Source organism: Canis lupus, chromosome 6 (assembly GCF_048164855.1).
Source record: "Canis lupus baileyi chromosome 6, mCanLup2.hap1, whole genome shotgun sequence".
Lineage (NCBI taxonomy): Eukaryota > Metazoa > Chordata > Mammalia > Carnivora > Canidae > Canis > Canis lupus.
Genome location: NC_132843.1, coordinates 78,781,999 through 78,800,587, shown reverse-complemented (window position 1 = coordinate 78,800,587; position 18,589 = coordinate 78,781,999). Strand labels below are relative to the sequence as shown.

Genomic DNA, 18,589 nt, shown 5'->3' with positions numbered 1-18,589 from the left:
GTTACTATGGGACAACTTACAGTGATTTAAATTAATATACCATGTCCTTTTGTGGCAAATATTCAACCGAGTGCCTAAAGTGTAAGGTAGTGTGGTAGGTGCTTAGAATACAAGGATGAACAAAACCAGCCCTTATTCCTGTTTTCATGGATTTTGCAATCCAGTAAATCACAATGTAAAATAAATTATAGGGAGAAATGTATAATCGGAATTGGATTCAACTGGATTACATTGGATAAATGCTATGAAAGAAAGGTATACGCAGCTCTACAAGAGAATACAACAGGGGAACCCCACCTAGTCCAGGCCCTAGAGTATTAGGCAAGTGATAGGTGGATTGAAAGGAGAAGAAAAAGTATAAGCGTTCACTAGTGAAAGTAGAGGGTTCTAGGGAGAGGGAATACCATGTGCAAAGGCCCTATGGCTGAAAAGAACATAATATGTTGAAGAAACGAAGGCATTCAGTATGGCTACAGCCAAAAGCAACGAAGTATAGTCAATGAGACTGGAGAGTACAGAGGGGTCAGGCTGGACAGGGATTAGAAGACCATGTGTAGGATTTGAGTATTTGTCCCAAGGGCAGTGGAATCTGTTAAAGAGCTTTAAATAGCCAGTGCTGTAATCTGGGTTTTATAAAGATATTCACTGCTGTGAGAAGAGCATAGTGGAACAGGGCTTGAATGGATTCAGGAAGACCGGTTGGATGCGGCTGCTGCAGCCTAATAGAGTGATTGCGGGAGTGTGAGCTAGAGGGCTGGGGCTGGGGCTGATGCTGCTGAACGTGGGGAGAAGCAGGCAGATCAGGCATGTATTTACGAGGGAACATGGTCAGGAGTAGGAGAAGGTTTCTGGTCCATGCAACTGGCTGTTATTTCATGGTAGGGTCACTTCCTGATGGAGGGAGATCTGAAGAAGGACCAGATGTGCCTTTGAGACAAGCAAGTGGAGATGTCAAGCTGGATATTTGTGTCTGGAACTCAAGTAAGTGATCAAAGTTAAAGATAAAAAGTGTGAGTGCATTGGGCTGTGGTCACAACTAAGGTGGCCTCAAGGTGGGTTTAGTGTGAGAAGAGTACAGCGTTTGGGACTAGCCTTGAAAGATTCTACACTTCAGAGTTTGAGAAGGGGGAAAGAAGGCTGAGGAGGAACCAGAAAACAGAGTTTGGGTTGCAAATCCAGCTTTCTGAATTTTCGTATTCCAGTGTATTGCATGATATATGTGTTTGTATGTGTGTGTGTATTCCAGTGTATTCTACTCTTTATGGAAAACAAAATACCATTATTTCAGATTCTACAAACCCTGATCTGAGTCATTTATGTCTTGAGACAAATCTAGATGGTTACACATTGTTTCAAAATCTTTAATTGAACAAAGATATGACTTGCAAAGCACTTAGATCTCTCTCTCCTGTTCAAAATCCTTCCAAGGGTTAAAATATTGCTATCTTAGTTCCCATTTCCTGAGTTGTAGTGAGGCGGAGCACCTTTTCCTTTTCTCATGTCAATGGGTAGAGGGGAGCCACCTAAAAATTTAGGGGAGTAGGGGGGAAGGGAGGACAGGAGGAAGGCTTCCAGGCCTAATTCCTAGCCTCAAAACCTCTCTTCCCTTGCTCCTATCTTCTGGGACAAAGCCATGATTTACCTAAAATGATTGTCAAATCAGACCCTGTGTCATCTTAACCTGGAAAGAGCCTCAAGGTGCAAGGACAGCCTGTACCCTGGCCTTTTAGGATGGAAGAGCATCTGAGGTTGAGGAGTGGAAGGGGGTGGTGACCACCTCTTGCCTCTCCTGGGTATGTGAAACAAACACCCCAGGATCGCTACCACACAATATGGTTCGATTCTGCACTGCAATTCCCACAAGGAAAGAAAATGAGGAGACCATGGTGTCACCAAAGCCAAGGAAGATATTTCAAGGAGAAGATCAAGTAAGATATGGCCTTAGGTATGTCCATAAAGTTCAGAAGATCAGGGATGCCTGGGTGGTGCAGTTGGTTAAGTATCCAACTCTTGGCTCTGGCTCAGGTGGTGGTCTAAGGGCAGTAGATCAAGCCCTGGGTCCAGCTCTATACTCAGCATGAAGTCTGCTTGAAATGCTCTCTCCCTCTCCCTCTGCCCCTCTTCCCTGTGCTCGCGCTCGCTTGCTCTCTCAAATAAATAAATACATCTTTAAAAAAAAAAAAAGTTGAGATCATTTTTAGTGGGAGCTGTTTGGGGGTGAAGAGCTGGAAACTGTTTCAAAGTGAGCTGAGGAGTAAGTGGGAAGTGAAGAAATATGTCGGAAGTACAGATGACTCTTTAGAAATTCGATTGTGAAGAGGAAGAGAGCAATAAGGCTAGAGAGGAATATAAGGTTTGAGGAAGGTTTTTTGGGTTTTGGTTTTTGTTTTTATTGAGACAGGAGAATCTTGAGTACATTTACATTTCTTTGGCAAGGATCCAGTTGAGAGAGAGAGGTGAATATGTCTTGATAGAAGATGGATAATTAAGAGTAAATGAAACTAACATTCCTAAGAAGAAAGGAGAGAAGGGGATCCTGCGCTCCTGGGTCACTGGCCTTATGTAGCAGAAGGGGAGGGAGAAGCAAGGGAGCTCAGGAAATGGGCAATGATGCTCTTGAAACAAGGACTGTGTCTTGTCATCTTGAAAACGAGGAAAATGAAGTAGCTTTAAAACTGGGTAAAAAATGCTCCCACTGGCTTGTGAGTTCATGGAGGTTAAAGCCTCTATCCTAATTATTTTTGCTCCAACAAAAACCACTCAATGTGTGTTGAGCCGAATTGATAAAAGCCCAACTATTTCTTAAATCTTTAGCAAATGAGTGTTAAAATCCAAATCCAAATCCTGTGGGCTACTGATTATGATGTAACATACAAAACATACAGATCTTTCTTAGCCTGGTGAGAAGCTATATTTTAAAATGCATGGAGGTTGTTATCACAAAGGCTCACTATATTTATAAATGGCATTAGCATTGATAAATTTTTATTTTAATCCATCAGAATTTAAGAATGTCTTAAATTAATGTGAAATTTAATTTTAGTTTTCCATTTGCCTCATTTAATGCTTGAGCTGGTGCTCCAAGAAAGCCTCTGACTGGCATGTTTGCATTCTATACAGTCTTAAAACCAACCTTATTTTATAGTATTCAAGGTAGATTCATAAATTAGGAGAACTACACATTAGAACACTTGTAATATCAAAGAAATGGAAGTCTAACCTGTTGGCAACCACGAAGACAACCACCAAGAGTATTGTATTTGATGAGAACATTGTGACTTCTGATTTCAAAATAAATTATCATAAACGATTGAATCAGCGGTAAGTCTGGCAAATTTCTAATTTCTTTATTAAACTAGATTTTCGTAGAGAGTAAGTTTCCCTTCCTATTTTTTTAAAGATTTTATTTATTTAGTCATGAGAGACACACAGAGAGAGGCAGAGACACAGGCAGAGAAGCAGGCTCCATGCAGGGAGCCCGACATGGGATTTGATCCCGGGTCTCCAGGATCAGGCCCTGGGCTGAAGGCAGCACTAAACCGCTGAGCCCCCCGGGCTGCCCTCCCTTCCTATTTTTAAATAAAGTTCATCCGCCGCTGACTTAACATTAGTAACCCGACACCTGTTAAGTATCTACAAGACATGTGCATCAGAGATACAATATTTGCTTGAGTTACTATTGAATGACATCATTAGAAACTCATTCATGTTTATTTATATATTGATATTATCCAATATCAAGTTCCATAAGTGCCCTGTCTCTTCTGCACTCATGTAATTTTTGTATTCACTGGTTTTTATGCATATATATCAACACTGAGCATGGAGCCTGGCTTATCAGCCAGTGACTGTCAACTGAACAAATTAATGCTTCCCAGTGGTACGTGTAGGTGTCACGTACGTCATCTTCTCCTCCATTCAACAATAAATGTGGGGCAGGAGCTGCATCTTCCTCATCCTTCCATCTCTTACATTGCCAGGTGTGCTGTACACACTTCACAGATATTTGTGGAATGGATGCATGATATGATATTTGTAATTAGCACTGAGTCTGTCTTTAATTAGCACTATCTCCTTTCATTTTCTTTCCTTAATTTTGGTTCTTTTATCCCCCTGCTCTTTTTCTCCCCTTATATTGGCCAATTTCTCTTTCTTTGCCTTTTGAAGTATATTTTGGTATTAATCCCCTTATATTTTGTTGTTTGGCTGAACTGGGCAGATTACGTTGGGTAGTTTCTTCTACTGTAAAGATCCCACAGTGTCAATGATATGATTAATAAAGGATAGTCAGCACAATGATGACCCAATGTGGTGTTGAAACACTTGGATATCCTTCAGAATTTGTCAGCTGAGGTGACTTCAGAGTGCGTGTGTGTGCACACACACATAGAAGTGTGTGCGTGTGTGCATGAGTGTGACAGTGTGTATAAATGTGTACGTATGTTCCATCCATCACCCCATCCCTAGTGTAATAGACATAAAACCACTATTTTCCCCTTCTCTTTTTGTGGTTTATTGACTCCTCCTTGTCATATATTAATAATAATGCTTTTGGCATCGGTAGGTACTCATAATCATTACATTTGTGGCTATCTCAGCTTCTCTTGAATGTTGACTCACCCACAAAAGTGGCTCATTATGTTTTATATTCCACCATGAACACTATTTCTTAAATATATTTTTATTTAGCTCAGTGGGATTCATTTATTTTTGAAAGATAAAGTAACAATTATGAGTTTTTGATATGGTAAGTTCAATACTCATGGTCACTCTTGTTTGCACATTCAGACACTTTTTGGGGGGGGGCTCAAGGAAGTAATGGTAAGCTATGATTTAAGTTTGTTTTACATCTCGACAAACTGTATCCTTGTGATTATAATAATTATTGTCCTTGATTGATTGCTCTCCAGGTGACATTTCTGCACACTACGATGGGGAAACTCCCAATTTAGGGTCAGAGCCAAGAGACTTGGCAGGCGAGAACGGGAGATGGGTTCTAGGACAGGGAATCATAATGGAAAGATACTATAATTTAATATTTCCAACTCAGTCTCAAAATTGACTTACATTGCCTGCTTTGCTAGCACATAGACTAAAAATAATTAATAAGCAGGGGCACCTGGGTAGCTCAGTAGGTTAAGCATCTGCCTTTGGCTCAGGTCATGATCCCAGGACTCCAGGGTCGAGCCCTATGTTGGGCTCCTTGCTCAGCAGGGAGTCTGTTTCTCTCTCTGCCCCTCCCCCTTCTCTTTCTCTCTCTCTCTCTCAAATAAATAAATAAAATCTTAAAAAAGAATTAACAAGCAAAAAAACCCACAAAACCCCAAAAAAATAAAATTACTTATAGTTCAGTGGGATTATTTTTAGAAAAAGATTAGGGAATTTAGGAAAATATAATGAAGAGAATAAAAATAACAGAAAATTCCACATCTAGAGAAAATCCCCATTACTGTTCTGGCCACTTTGTTTTCAGTATCCAAATCCCAATATATATATATAATTTATATAAAGAGGTCACGCTCTTTATACTCTTTATACTCTTTTCTCCCAACATTGTATCTGTCATGAGCAATTTCCAAGTTGCTGGTGAGTCTTTGAAAAATTGACTGCACAATATTTTATTCAATGATCTTTTCATCAGTGAACATTTAAGTTGCTTTCATTTTTCCCCTACTATATTCAGCACATCATATATAGTTTTTATTATTTAAAACTCAGCTTTCCTGAGTTAACTCATCTCTTATGTCTTTCAGAAAGTTCAAGGAAGGTTCTGAAAGATATGTGTTTCAGGTATTTTTTCAGTATTTTGCATTCTGAGATGCGTGTCCATCTAGCTGGGGCCCAAGGGAATGGATATCTCTGGGTGCACAACAGGGATTGGGTAATGAGTTTGGCTTTGAAGCGTATTTTCAGAAAGAATGAATGAATGAAACAGTTATCTTAATAAAATCAAAACCAGGGGATTTTGCTGAAGCTGCTTTCAAAACATGAATGACCTATGCTGACATAAGGAAAGAAGAAAGATTACAAGGTTTGGTTTCTATATGATTGTTTTGGGGGTTTTCCAGTTAAAAAGTGTTATTTACTAGTACTGTAAAAGTATGCCAAAAATATGTCTTCAAATGCAGAAGAGATAATTGGGTTGCACTGTCCCAAGTCAAAAGAAAAAGAATTATTTTCTGTCCAATCTCTAAAATTTTGGCCACTTGCCTGGTATTTCTCTTCAATTTCACACTTCGCAATGGCCTCCGGGCAGACACCGTTCAGGATCAGTACCAGAGAACAAAGCTGCCAAAGTAACCTTTCCACCCATTTTTCAAAGCAAACCAGTCATATTAAATGTATAGAGAGAGGGATTGCTAAAATTAGCCTTTGCTTATGGAAATTATTGTTTTTGTGTCATATTTCTTACAGTATGGCTATCCCTGATTATAAGCCAACAAAATTCATGGAATTTATAATAAATATAAGCTATCTCACCTGAATCTTCAAGCTTATAAAATTTTAACTAGATTGTGCTCATTTCCCCACAAAACTAACCCTCAGCAAATTTTTGAAAAAGACAAAGTATGTCTTTGGATATTCTTGCACTGATGTTTTTGGGGGTCCTTGCATGTATATATATATTCTTCACCTTCTCTACATGCAAATCATTCACACACCAAGTTACAAAGCACCAAAAACCACTTAAAATGGTACCCCTCCCAGGTGTTATCACCTGTAGGCAATGTTTCTCAAAGTTTAGGGTGCAAAAAGTCCTTGTTAAAATGCAGTTCCTGTTCCCCCTTCCTGGGTGAGGCCCAGGAATCTACATTATTAATAAACACCTCAGGTAATTCTGATGCAGGTGATAGAGAGTCACACATGTAAAGGGAAAAAGCTCAGATGGATGGGATTATAAACACTATCCGGGTGGTAACTGAATTATCATAGTGAATATTGGCTTTTTTCCTGTGGTTCCTAAAATGGAGGAAGGGAAAGACTTTTTTAGAAATTGAAGTATAACTGACACACAACATTATATTAGTTTCAGGGGTACAACGTAAAGACGATTTGGCATTTGTATACACTGTGAAATGATCACCACCGTAAGTCTAGTTACGGTCACCCTACAAAGATAGAAAATTTGTGGTGGGAATTTTTAAGATTACTTTCTGAGCATCTCTCAAATTTGTGATACATTATTGATTATAGTCACCATGCTGTAATACATCCCCATGACTTATTTTATAACTGGTTTATACCTGTTGATCCCCTTCACCCATGTTACCCACCCACAGCACCCCTCCTCTCTGGCAACCCCCAGTCTGTTCTCAGGATTTATGACTTTTGTTTTGTTTTGTTTCTTTTGTTTTTTAGGTTCCATATATAAGTGAAATCATATGATATTTGTCTTTCCCTGACATTTCACTCAGCAGAACACTCTCAAGGTCCATCTGTGTTGCTCAAAATGGGTAAGATTTTATTCTTTTTTTATGGCTAAATATTATCCCGGTGTGTATGTGTGTGTGCACATGCCGATGTGTATGCACCACATTTTCCTTATCCATCCATCCATTAATGGACACTTAGGTTGTTTCCATATCTTGGCCATTGTAAATAATGCTGTGATAAGCATAGGGGTGAATGTATCTTTTTAAATTAGTGTTTTCATTTCTTTGGGTAAATACCTAGTAGTGTAATTACTGGATGGAGGGTAGTTCTATTGAAAAATAGACCTTTTGAGGAAACTCCAAACTGTTTTCCACAGTGGATGTACCAATTTACATTTCTACTAAAGTGCATGAGGGTTCCCTTTTCTCCGCACCCTCACCAACACTTGTTATTTCCTGTCCTTTTGATAAAAGCCATTCTGACAGATGTGAGGTTCCAGCTCATTGTGGTTTGGATCTGCATTTCCCTGCTAATTGGTGATGTTGGGCACCTTTTCATGTGCCTGTTGGCCATATATCTTCTTTGGAAAAATGTCTATTCAGATCATCTGCTCATTTTTAAAATTGGATTTTTGGGGGTTGTTGTTCTTGAGTTGTATGAGTTCTTTATATGTTTTGGATGTCAACCTTTTGTCAGATACATGATTTGCAAATATCTTCTCCTATTCAGTAGGTTGCCTTTTCATTTTGAAATCATTTCTTTGCTTTTTAATTTGAGGTAGTCCCATTTGTTTTGTTTTGTTTTTATTTCTTTTTTGCTTTTGTTGCCATTGCCTTTGACGTAAGATCCAAAAAACATAGCCAAGACCAATGTCAAGAAATTTACTGCCTATATTTTCTTCTAGGATTTTCATGGTTTCTGACCTACCATTCAAGTCTTTAATTTGAGTTTATTTTTGTGTATGGTATGAACAGTGGTCCAGTTTCTTTCTTTTGCATGTTGCTGTCCAGTTTTCCCAACACCACTTACTGAAGAGACAGATCCCTCCTCACTGCATTTTCTTGCCTCCTTTGTCATAAGTTAATTGACCATATAAGCATAGGTTAATTTATGGGATTTCTATTCTGTTCCATTAGTCTATCTACTTTTATACCAATACCAAACTATTTTGATTACTAATGCTTTGTAATATAGTTTGAAATCAGGAAGCATGATGCCTCCAGCTTTGTTCTTCTTTTTCTTTTTTTTTTTTCTTAAAGATTTTATTTGTTCATTAGAGACAGAGAGAGAGACACAGAGGCAGGCAGAGGGAGAAGCAGGCTCCACGCAGGGAGCCCGACATGGGACTCGATCCCGGGACCCCAGGATCATACCCTGGGCTTAAGGCAGCACTAAACCGCTAAGCCACCCGGGCTGCCCTTGTTCTTCTTTTTCAAGATTGCTTTGGCTATGTAGGATTTTTTGTGGTTCTATACAAATTTTAGGATTGTTTGTTCCAATTCTGAAAAATGCCACTAGAATTTTGATAGGGATGGCATTAAATCCATAGATTGTTTTGGATAATATGCTCATTTTAATAATACTAATTCTTCCAATCCATGAACACAAAATATCTTTCCATTTATGTGTGTCTTCTTCAATTTCTTTCATCGGTGTCTTATAATTTCAGCGTACAGGTCTTTTACTTCCTTGGTAAAATTTGTCCTAGGTATTTTATTCTTTGTGATGCAATTATAAGTGGAATTGTTTATTTAATTTCTCTCTGATGTTCATTGTTAGTGTATAAAAACAGAACAGATTCCTATACACTGATTATTGTACCCCAAAACTGTTCTGAATTTATTAGTTTCTAGTGGCTTTTTTTCTAAGACTTTTTTGATAGAGTCTTTCATATATTAAAAAAAAAGGATTTTTTTATGTACAAAATCATGTTGTACACAAATAGTGACAGTTTTACTTTATGTGCCCACTTTGGATGCCTTTTATTTAATTATTTTTCCTGCCTAATTGTTGTGGCTAAAATTTCCACTATTATATTGAATATAAGTAGTGAAAGTGACCATCGTGTCTTGTTCCTGATTTTAAATGAAATGCTATCAGCTTTTCACTGTTGAGTATGATATTAACTGTGGGCTTGTCATATATGACCTTTATTTTGAAGTATGTTCCATCTCTATCCACTTTGGTGAGAGAGGGAGGAGGCTCTTAATCTACTTCCTGCTAGTTGAAATCTATTCTTCAACTATTTGTTTAACTATTCATTTACTCATTCACTCACTCACTATTCAATCATTTGATACATTTTAAATACATAATCTTTTAGGGAATTGATGGGGAGGTAGGGTGCAAAAAAAAAAAAAAAAAAGAAAAAGGTGAAAAAGACTTTATAATTGCTCATGAATTCTACTATGGAATTTGTGTTTGTTAACCAGGACCCATAGTATGAGACAAAATTATACCAAATAATATCAAATAATATCAATTTTGGGGAAGTTTTTGTTTACTTATTTCTGCCTTATTTGGTTTCAAAAAATGATCTGGGATGGCTCCAAGAATACCTGCAATACAATGTAATGAGAATAAAACAGAAGAGGAAATCAGAAATATATAAAGGGGGATGCCTGGGTGGCTCAGCAGTTGAATGTCTGCCTTTGGCTCAGGGTGTGATTCTGGGGTCCTGGGATCAAGTCCTGCATCGGGCTCCCTGCAGGGAGCCTGCTTCTCCCTCTGCCTGTGTCTCTGCCTCCCTCTCTGTGTCTCTCATGAATAAATAAATAAAATCTTTTAAAAAAAGAAATATATAAATGTAGGAAAAGAAGATCAAATCAGAGCCAATACTATACACAAAATGTCCATCTCAAGCACATGTATAGTAATACATATGAGAGATGGCCAACACATTTGGGTCTGAGCTTTCTCAGTTGCCAAAGAAAAGAATGTCTTATACGGTAGCAAATTCTCTATATCCATAGATATAAAGACTTCTGGAACCAAGTTCTGAGAAAAATCTCCTTTGTAGGTCTTCATCAGGGATATTTTTGTGATGTAGTGGACAAGATTGCCAACTACATCCCTTCAAAAAAAAATACAAAGCTGTGTTGTGTATCACAGAGCAGTATATTATAATGCTAAAATGCTCCTTGGTAAAAACAATCCTAGGACAGTTCTATGCAAAAGAATTAGTTGGGTCCTTACCTCACACCATACACAAAAATTAACTCAAAATAGATCAAAGTCTTAAAAGCAAAATCTAACATTAGAAAACTCTTAGAAGGGATCCCTGGGTGGCTCAGTGGTTTAGTGCCGCCTTCAGCCCAGGGTGTAGTCCTGGAGACCCGGGATCGAGTCCCACGTCAGGCTCCCTGCATGGAGCCTGCTTCTCCCTCTGTGTCTCTGCCTTTCTGTCTCTCTATGTCTCTCATGAATAAATAAATAAAATCTTAAAAAAATAAAAAGAAAACTCTTAGAAGAAAATGCAAAATAGATCTTTGTGACCTTGGACTTGACAACAGGTTCTTTGGTATGACACGAAAATACAAACAACAAGTATGTGGGACTTCAATATTGAATTTTTTTTGTGCTTCAAAGGACACAACAACAAAGAATGAAAAGACAACCCACAGAATGAAAGAAAATATTTGCAAATATAAGGAACTTCCTTCTTGAATATATAAAGAACTTTTACAATTCAATTATAAAAAGAAAAATAACCCAATTTAAATAATAGGCAAAGGATCTGAATAGACATTTCTCCAAAGAAAATATGCAAATAGCCAATAAGCTCCTGAGAAGATGGTCAACATCATTAGTCATCAGGGAAATGCAGATCAAAATCACAAAACAAGGTGCTACTTCACTTTGATGAGGATAACTACAATAAAAAATTCAGAAGGGGGCACCTGGCTGGCGCAGTCAGTAAAGCATGTGAGTCTTGATCTTAGGATCATGAGTTCAAGCTCGACATTGGGCACAGAGTTCACTTAATTAAGAAAAATAGATAATAACAAGTATTGGAGAGGATGTAAAGAAATCAGGACCTCATAGACTTGTGCTGAAAATATATAGTTACTGTGGCAAACAGTTGGCAGTTCCTCAAAAATTTAAACTTAATACTATTTGGCCCAGCAATTCCAATCTTAGGCATATACCCAAAAGAAATGAACACATAAGTCCACAAGAAAACCTGTACATACATATTTATAGCTGCATTATTCATAATATCCAAAAGGTGGAGACAATCCAAATATCTACCAACTGATAAATGGATAAATAAAATGTGGTACATCCACAATGGAATATTATTTGACATTAAAAAAAGATGAATACCGATACATGCTACAACACAGCTGAACTTTGAAAATATCATGTTAAGTAATGAAGGAAGCCAGTTACAGAAGAGTACATATTATGTAATTCCATCTATATAAAATGTCCAGAAGAGGCAAATCTGTAGACATGGAAAACAGTTTAGTGGTTGTTTAAGACAGGAGTAGGGGTGGGGGTGAGGGGATAGACTACGGGGAGGTGATAAGGGGTACTTTTGTTATTCTTGTCATTAGATGACAAAAATGTTCTAAAATTGATTGTGTTGGTGATTATACAACTCTGTTAATATTCTAAAAATCACTAAACTAGGGACGCCTGGGTGGCTCAGTGGTTGAGTGTTTACCTTTGGCTTAGGGCATGATCCTAGAGTCCCAGGATCGAGTCTCACATCGGGCTCCCTGCATAGAACCTGCTTCTCCCTCAGCCTGTGTCTCTGCCTCTCTCTCTATGTGTCTTTCATGAATGAATAAAATTTAAAAACAAAAAAATTACTGAACTAGACATTTATTTATTTTAGAAAGGGAGAGAGGCGGGGGAGGGGCAAAGGGAGACTGAATGAGAATCTTAAGCAGATGCCATTCCCAGAATGGAGCATGACATGGAGCTCCATCTCATGATCTAAGATCATGATCTGAGCTGAAACCAAGAGCCAGACACTCAATGGACTGAGCCACCCAGGTACGCCTGAACTGTGCACTTTACATGAGTGAAACATTTGTATCTCAATAAAGATGTTACCCCAAAAAAATCCTAGGAGAGTTCAAAATGTTGCAATGTTGCAAGTATATGGCTATCTGGCAGTTTGGTTTGTTCCCAGACAAAATTGAGAACATCTAGGAATAGACAGGCTGTATAGATTTCTGGAAATTGTCCATTAATATCATTTCTCCTAAGTGGGCTTTGATAAGAAGCGGGTAGCAGAGAATTAGAGTTACATGTTCTGGCAGGATCCTAAAATGCAGTTATTTTTTTATGATTAAGGATGAATTCACCTACTTTGGCATCCAAAATAGAATTCTTTCTACACCTGAAACTAATATAACACTGAATGTTAACAATATTGGAATTAAAAATTTTAAAAATAGCATTCTTTCACAGAGCCTGAAAGTTTAGATTTGTTCTATCGAGAGTAACTTTGAGGTCTTTTGATGAAAGCACTGCTCAGTATTGAAGATCGAGATATAATGGTCCTAGTTATTTTAGTCAATAATCAGAATAGTTGTTCTCAATGCAGAGTGGACTTTTAACAATTAAACTAGCAGTGTCCCAAGTACCACAATGAACTAAAGCAACATAATATATATTTTTTTAAATCGTGGTTTCTATTGTGGTTTTCTTAAAGCTCTTAAATTAAGAACCACCACCACCACAACCACAACAAAATTCCTTTAAAGACAAGTATTCAGCCAGAATGGTCTTACATTAACTCTTGATGAGCCAGTAATCACCAGCATCTCGTCATTTTGTTGTGTGATGCTCGTGGAGTTTGCACATGCTCATATTCCCTCTATCAAACATAACTACCATGTAAAGGGGAATTAAAGGCAAAGATCAGCATGCTCTAGTGCCACAACCTTGAATAGCTCTTCTCCTTGAATCATTCCTTTGGTTAGAATGCAAGAAGCCAAGACTGTCTCATCCGTTCGAAGAGCCCATGTTTGCTGCCATCACTGCTGTCTCCAAGTAAGAGCCCTTTGCCCAGCCCAGGGCCTGAAAGATATCCTCACAGGATCCCCTCCTTGGGTGTTTTCTGACACAAGGCCTCATTTTGTCACAACAGCGCCAGAGGAGACTACTTCAGGTCCAACTCTGTCACCTTGAAGCTCTGTCTCTCTGCCTCTACATATTGCTGATAGTTTTCTCATCTTGAGTTTGGTCCTCCCCTCAAATTATTTATTTTTCAGGCTTTTGGAGGAAGCAGATAAGACTACACAGCATACTGCTTATAGAAGACATATAAAGTTAATGGATGATAATAATGAATTTAAGTTTTCAAAATGAATTGTCCTCAAAGTGACTTTTCTTAAATAAGATAGAGAGGCATGTTATCATATCTGAGCAGAGTCTCTGAACTACTCGTCAAGACAAGGGTGAGATGTAGACCCCACCACCACTATTTAATGGGCCAGTCACTGAATCTCCCTGGGTCTGATTATCTTTATCTGTAAAATAAAAAGGCAGGGCTGTTTTATAGTTAATAGGACATTGTATTCAAGGCAATTTCTAGCTGTAACATTTACAACCATTTTAATGGATCCTATTCATCAGATGCAGAGAGAAATCTGAATTGTGCTACTAACCTGTTATTTTGTTTCTATCAAGGATTATGGCCTTTATCCTGAAAAGAGACTAAGAAAGATTTGATGCTCAGTTTGGATATCAGAATTTTGGAAAAAAGTTCAGCTCAGAACCTTGACTCTACCCTTCAGAATATAGCTCCTAACAGGGCAAGGACCATATCCCGACTGGCTAAGGCTCTTTAATACTTAGGAGTTCTCTTCCAGAGTAACATTCCCATTGTCCATACCTATTGCAGGGTTTTGCCGATGGAACAAGAACAGCAGGTCTTTCTCTTGGATCTCAGGTCTAGGTCCTACCTCATGTGATGCTTTCTATTATGTAGCAAATATTTATCGAGCACCTACCATATATTAGATCCTGAGACCTTAACAGTGACAGACCTTAGCAGATTGACAAGGCTTCCCTCACAGAGCTTAGGGGAGGTAGGCAACAAGTAAACAAAAAATATGGTAATTATTGATATGGCAAGAGCTAATAGGAAGTATACAGGATATCCAGATGAACGCAATGATGGAGAATCATGGATATAGGATGTGGAATGTCCTAGAGGGTTAGATTAGGAAATGCCCCTTGGTAGAGGTGACAATGAAACTGAGACCTGAAAGCAAGGGGAAGCTGGCCTGTAAGGACTAGAAGGAGAGCCAACACAAAGTTCCTGATATAGAGAGGGCTTGGGGTGCTTCAGACTCACAGAGCAGGGTAGTGGTTCAGTGAAGCAGAAAGGAGAGGAGCAGACAGGAGGCTGAAGAGAGAGTTTGGACCAACCTGCCAGCACCTTAGAAGGCACCGCTGGGTCATAAGAGAGAAGCAGGATCTGCTCATGGGTTTTAAAATTACTCTGGCTGTTGGGTAGAAAATAAATTAGAGTGTAGCAGGGTAGGAGTACAGGGAGAAAAGGGTCACTCAGGACTGATCATAAGGAGTGAGACAGAGATTCAGTTCAATTTTCCCTCAAATAGCAGGCCAGCTGTACCACAGTATTAATCTTTTTTTGAACTATTTTAATTTATATTCTATATCACCTAAGTATGTATTGATCTATTTTTAGGCTCTATTTCATCCATCTGTTGTATATCCTTGCCAGTGTCAAATTGTTTCAATTGCTATAATTTTCTAATATACCTTGGTATGTGGTAGAGCTTAGTCCCCCTATTACTTTTCTTTTTAATGTCTGGAGTACTCTCATATCAGTGGTCTCTTCAAACTTTGCACAACACTGGCGTCACCTGGGGTGCTTTATAATTCAACTAGGGCATCGGGATTTCATTTCATGTTTTTAAATAAGCTCTACGCCCAATGTGGGGCTCAAACTCATGACCCTGAGATCAAGAGTTGCACATTTTTACTGACTGAGCCAGTCAGGCGCCCCAGGGCATTGGGGTTTTAAAAGGTTCCTAGGTATTTTGATGGGGATTGCATTAAATGTGTAGATTGCTCTGGATAATATAGACATTTTAAGAATAATTATTCTTCCAGTCCATGAGTGTGGAATGTTTTTCCATTTCTTTGGGTCATCTTCAATTTTATTGTGTTTTATAGTTTTCAGGGTACAGATCTTTTTGCCCCTTTGTTTGGGTTTATTCCTAGGTACCTTATGTTTTTTGGTACAATTATAAGTGGGTCCAATTCCTTGATTTCTCTTTCTGCTGCTTCATTATTGGTGTATAAAAATGCTACACTTTTTCACTGAGCTAGAACAAACATTCCTAAAATCTGTATGGAACCACAAAAGACCCAAATAACCAAAGCAATCTTGAAAAAGAAAAGCAAAGCTGGAGGCATTACAATTCTGGACTTCAAGTTATATGACAAAGCTGTAGTGATCAAGACAGTATGGTACTGGCACAAAAAACAGACCCGTATGTCAGTGGAACCGAAAAGGAAATCCAGAAAAGAACCCACAACTATATAGTCAGAGCAGGAAAGAATATCCAATTGGAAAAAAGACAGTCTGTGCAACAAAATGGTGTTGGAAAAGCATGCAAAAGAATGAAACCGGGCCACTTTCTTAAACCATACAAAAAAAAAATTCAAAATGTATGAAAGATCTAAATGTGAGACAGGAACCGTCAAAGTCTTAGAGGAGAACACAGACAGCAACCTTTTTGACATTGACCACAGCAACTTCTTGTTAGCTATGTCTCCTGGGGCAAGGGAGACAAAGACAAAAACAAACTACTGGGACTTCAAGATAAAAAGCTTTCTATAGAGAAGGAAACAACAAAACTAAAAGGCAATCTTCAGAATGGGAGAAAATGTTTGCACATGACATATCTGATAAAGGGTTAGTATCCAAAACATACAAAGTACTTATGAACTCAACATTCAAAAAACAAATAATCCAGCTTTAAAAACGGGCAGAAGACATTAAACATTTTTCCAAAGAAGACATTCAGATGGCTAACAGACACATGAAAAGATGCTCAACATCACTCATCATCAGAAAAAATATGAATCAAAACACGATGAGATACCACCTCACACCTGTCAGAATGGCTAAAATCAACAACACAGGAAATGACAGATGTTGGCAAGGATGCAGAGAAAGAGGAACCCTCTTCCATTGTTAGTGGGAATGCAAACTGGTTCAGCCACTCTGGAAAACAGTATGGAGGTTCCTCAAAAAGTTAAAAATAGAGCTACCCTATGACCCAGTAATTGTATTACTAGGTATTTACCCAAAGGATACAAAAATATTGATTTGAAGGGATATATGCGCCTGATGTTTATAGTAGCATTATCAACAAGAGCTAAATTATGGAAAGAGCCCAAATGTTCATCTACTGATGAAGAAGATGCAGTACATATATATAATGGAACAGTACTCAGCCATAAAAAAGAAGGAAATCTTGCCATTTGCAATACCATGGATGGAGCTAGGTGTTATGCTAAGCAAAATAAGTCAGAAAATACCATATGATTTCACTCATATGTGGAATTTAAGAAATAAAACCGATGAACATGGAGAAAGGAGAGAAGCAAACCATAAAACAGACTCAACGATAGAGAACAAACTCAGGGTTGCTGGAGGGGAGGTGGGTCAGGTATGGTTTAAACGGGGGATGAGTATTAAGGAGGGCACTTATTGTCCTGAGCACTGGATGTTGTTGAGTGATGATCACTGAATTCTATACCTGACACTAATATTACATTGTATGTTAACTAACTGGAATTTATTTATTTATTTATTTTTAAAGTGTTACTTATTTTTTTAAGATTTTATTTCTTTATTCATGAGAGACACAGAAAGAGAAAGAGAGGCAGAGACACAGGCAGAGGGAGAAGCAGGCTCCATGCAGGGAGCCTGATGTAGGACTCGATCCCGGGTCTCCAGGATCATGCCCTGGGCTGAAGGTGGCGCTAAACTGCTGAGCCACCCGGGCTGCCCACTAACTGGAATTTAAATAAAAACTTGAAACTACAAAAAATAAAATAAAATAAAATAAATAAAATAAAATAAAATAATAAAATGAAAGCTCCCTATGTGATTATAAAACACAGCAAAGTTTGGGAATTGCTGTATCAACATGTTTACTTTTCCAGATGAATTTTAATATGATTTTAATGAAGTCTCACCTCTCTCCAAATTTTTTTTTTATTTTTTAAGATTGATTGATTGATTGATTGATTTATGATAGACATAGAGAGAGGCAGAGACACAGGAGGAGGGAGAAGCAGGCTCCATGCTGGGAGCCCGACGTGGGACTCGATTCCAGGACTCCAGGATTGCGCCCTGGGCCAAAGGCAGGTGCTAAACCTCTGAGCCACCCAGGGATTCCCCCCTCTCTCCAAATTCTTATTGTTATTTTGATAGGATTGCACTGCACTTTGAAATTTAGAATTGATTTAGGGAGAACTGGCATCTTTACAATATTTAGTCTTCCTGCCCAAGTACAAGATACTTGGCTTTACATGACTTATGTTTTTCCACATATTTGAATCTTTTTTTTTTATACTAATTCTTCAGAACTTTGTCTCATTTGTTACGATTGTATATGGAAGCTTTTCTTCTAATATTATTTAACTTGTTGAATATATGTTGGAATGCTAGTGGTTTTATTTTTTTAACAGACTTCTGTCTGCCTTCTCTCTCTCTTACTTTTACACATGGAAATGCAATTTCCTTTCCCCATCTTTTCATATCATCTCTTTCTGCCTCAGGGACCAAAGACAGGGCACATCTGGGTGGCTCAGTTGGTTAAGTAGCCAGCTCTTGATCTCAGCTCAGGTCTTGATCTCAGGGTCATGAGTTCAAGCCCTGCACTGGGCTCCACATTGGGCATGGATCCTACATTTAAAATAATAATAATAACCAAATAAAATTTATTAATTTAATTAATCTAGTTAAAATTAGAAGAGGAAAACTTTTAGCCTCCCCCTTTCAATTCATTCTCATGAACTCGCACCACATTTATCTCTGTCCAGCAATGAAACTATTTTTGCTTCTGTAAATCTTAATGGCATTTGATCTAGACTTCTCTTGTGGTCCCTATTCATGATAGCACTCACAGCTGAGTTTCCCTATAAATAGTATGCTTATTGAAGGTAGGATCTTTTTTGTGTTTTCCTATAGCCCCTTCCTCAGGAA

At 38.1% G+C, this 18,589-nt stretch overlaps 1 long non-coding RNA gene across 1 annotated transcript in view; it reads right to left on the bottom strand.

Annotated features, from left to right (window-relative positions):
- Window positions 1-18,589, bottom strand: part of LOC140635970 (uncharacterized) — a 63,177-nt gene that overhangs the window by 24,032 nt on the left and 20,556 nt on the right. The window lies entirely within an intron of this gene.